Genomic DNA, 2,900 nt, shown 5'->3' with positions numbered 1-2,900 from the left:
AACTAGCATAACTGGTTTATCTTCGTTTGTAAAAGACATTTATTTATCCACCTAACCAGCATGGACAGATGTGACACTAAGAGCAGAAATTACTGCAGTTCCATTCGAAAAAGCTTAGTTGTTACAGTACCTCTGTGATTAGAACAGGTATGAAACGAAACTATAACCCGTTTAGTAAGAACACATCAGAATTCACCGGTGTAAATATAGAATTGGGATATCATAAACGATTCCGGAAATATCTGTGGCCCGCCGTAGATAAAATCTCTACAGGTGATCTTCATCCAGCAATGGACGACAAATGGTTTATGATGAAGACTTAGTCTCCAAGGAAAACTGTACTTAAGGATTATGTGGACATTTAGTGCCGAATACAGATTAGTAACCAAGTATTCCGCATTTCCAGATGACAAAGCTTCAGCTCATGATATGTACATGCGTGGACTCAGAATCAGTACCACTGTAACATGACTGGTACTGATCGCTTCACGATCCTGTATCAGTTCAGTTACATTTATATCTTATATTAAGTGGGCAGAACAACTGTAGGCTCGTGGCTGAGAAGCTCTAAAGCAAGGAAGTAGCTTCCGGGACTGCCAACAGTCATTGTGGTGAAGGACAAGAAATATTTACTCAAGAGCTGGGTCGCACGCAGGGCTGGTTCGCAGCGTCTGATAGGCGTGCTCTGACACCGTTCCCTGTGGTACATTTCTGATGCGCGGTGAGAACAGTGTCTTAGCCCCCGAGTGCGCACTCGAGATGTAGCAAATATTTATTCAGCAGGGATATCTACAGGAGTGCTGCCTCACAGTTCCCATAAAACGCGAGAAATTTACGAGTAGCTCCATTTCAACGTATTTCTGTTAAGCCAATTTGTTACGCGCATTTGTACTCCATGTGAGGGAAACTTTTACAGTGTCTCCCTATATTTTCAATGCTCAGAGGTACATTGGCTACAAGCTTGTTGCTGCCGCCCCTCAACATGGAGCTCCTGTTGAGAACAAATAACTTCCTACTATTGACATTTGTTTCCTGGCAGTGGTTTGGTGCCGACTATTCTGTCGCAACCTGGCTGTCGTTCCATGCTAGCTGTACTTTTTGACGTTCTAAGCGTCGCTTATTGCTGTAGTATCAGATGTTAGTATCATACGTCTTAGTACGTACCCTGAGCAGCTCGCACTGATCTGTTTGTTTCTGCATCTTACACACAGAAATGACTGGGTTATTTCTGTTGTTTGTTTGAAAATGTGAGTTGTGCACATGAGGAAGTCTGATTCAATCTTCTTTTAGTCTTCCTAACGATGTCAGTCTAAGTCCCTCATTATTAGCTTCATTTTTTCATGTTTGTTTTCTGTCTCTTTGTCTCCCAATTGCATCAATGGGGTAAGATCGCATGTTGTCTTAAATCTGAGTAACAGTTAAGTAATTTTTGAAACTGAGTTTCACTTATGAAGCCTGTTTCCTACAACGTCTCTCATGTCTAGGTGACCGTTATTCAAAAAATACACTCAGGAACACTCTATGGGGTGGTTTAAATACAATTGTGTTGCCATTGTGTGCAGAGGCAACGGCCTTGCCACAGTGGATACACCGGTTCCCGTGAGATCACCGAAGTTAAGCGCTGTCGGGCGTGGCCGGCACTTGGATGGGTGACCATCCAGCCGCCATGCGCTGTTGCCATTTTTCGGGGTGCACTCAGCCAATTGAGAAGCTACTCGACCGAATAGTGGCGGCTCCGGGAGAGCGGTGTGCTGACCACGCGCCCCTCCTATCCGCATCCTCAACTGAGGATGACATGGCGGTCGGATGGTCCCGATGGGCCACTTGTGGCCTGAAGACGAAGTGCTGCTTTATTGTGTGCAGGGGACAAATTATTAGTGGGATGTTGTATAACATGCAAAGCAGTTTATTGTGCTGACCAGTGGGTAGCACTCGCAGATTTTTATTTAGCAGCTCAAAACCTTTACTAATGCAGATTGGTTTCACAACCAGTGTATAATTCTTACAACAAGTAATCGAATACCATACTTTTCCTTACTTTAGGTCGTAGCAAAGATAGAGAATTTTAAGTATGGTTTTATTAAAATATATGAAGGGCTAGGATAACTTAGTTTAATGGTCCAATGATAAAGTTACGGTAAATGATAAAGGAAAATCTTTTAACGTTGGACATTACAATGTTACATTGAATCGTTATTTTGTTATCTGTTCAAAATTTCTGATTTGTAGACCAAAAAGAATGTGTGAAGATTGAAATTAAAAGAATGTACAACAACGATGTAGAGGAAATTTATAATGACCAGTGTTAAAAAATTTCACATTATTACTTACATTACCTACGTTACTCTCGCGTAAATCGATTCATTATGGCCCACTATATGCTTTAGAAAATTTGAGATAATATTAACCATTTTATCTATCTTTGGAAACCAGCTGGTCAAAAATCTAAGCCAGTCCCTTATGCAGGTGGAGATGCAGGAATACCGAATTGCGATCCTGGGAAATGTTCTAGTGAAGACGTTCTACCGTGCCCTCCTCCAATTCTTTAGAAATTGTGACCTATATTGTGTGGATCACTGTGCTACATTTTGTTCTTATAGACGATGTTGCTTGGCTTATCATTCGCACGTGGCAGACTGCTCTTCATCAACATTTACCAGTCTATTGTGTTGTCAACTTGTTATGTAACGACCACCGCAGAATAACATAGAATAGTAAACAATCTACCATCCAGATCATTATGAAAAGCTTTCAAAACTCAGTGAAGCTGAACTAGACATCAAGTATTGATAGCATTTTCACATTCTAAGATATGATTGAGGCATTCGTGAGAATCGTTATACAGCTATAAATAGCCTAAAAGAGAGTCAAGATTTGTGACTGATGCTTCGAGGTGAATC

The 2,900-nt window shown here is 41.2% G+C and overlaps 1 pseudogene; it reads left to right on the top strand.

Moving 5' to 3' along the window:
* The first annotated feature begins 1,563 nt into the window (after positions 1-1,563).
* On the top strand, positions 1,564-1,680 carry LOC126264086 (5S ribosomal RNA; annotated as a pseudogene).
* The last annotated feature ends 1,220 nt before the right edge of the window (positions 1,681-2,900 follow it).

This window comes from Schistocerca nitens, chromosome 6 (assembly GCF_023898315.1).
Source record: "Schistocerca nitens isolate TAMUIC-IGC-003100 chromosome 6, iqSchNite1.1, whole genome shotgun sequence".
Lineage (NCBI taxonomy): Eukaryota > Metazoa > Arthropoda > Insecta > Orthoptera > Acrididae > Schistocerca > Schistocerca nitens.
This window is presented reverse-complemented; position numbering and strand designations above follow the sequence as displayed.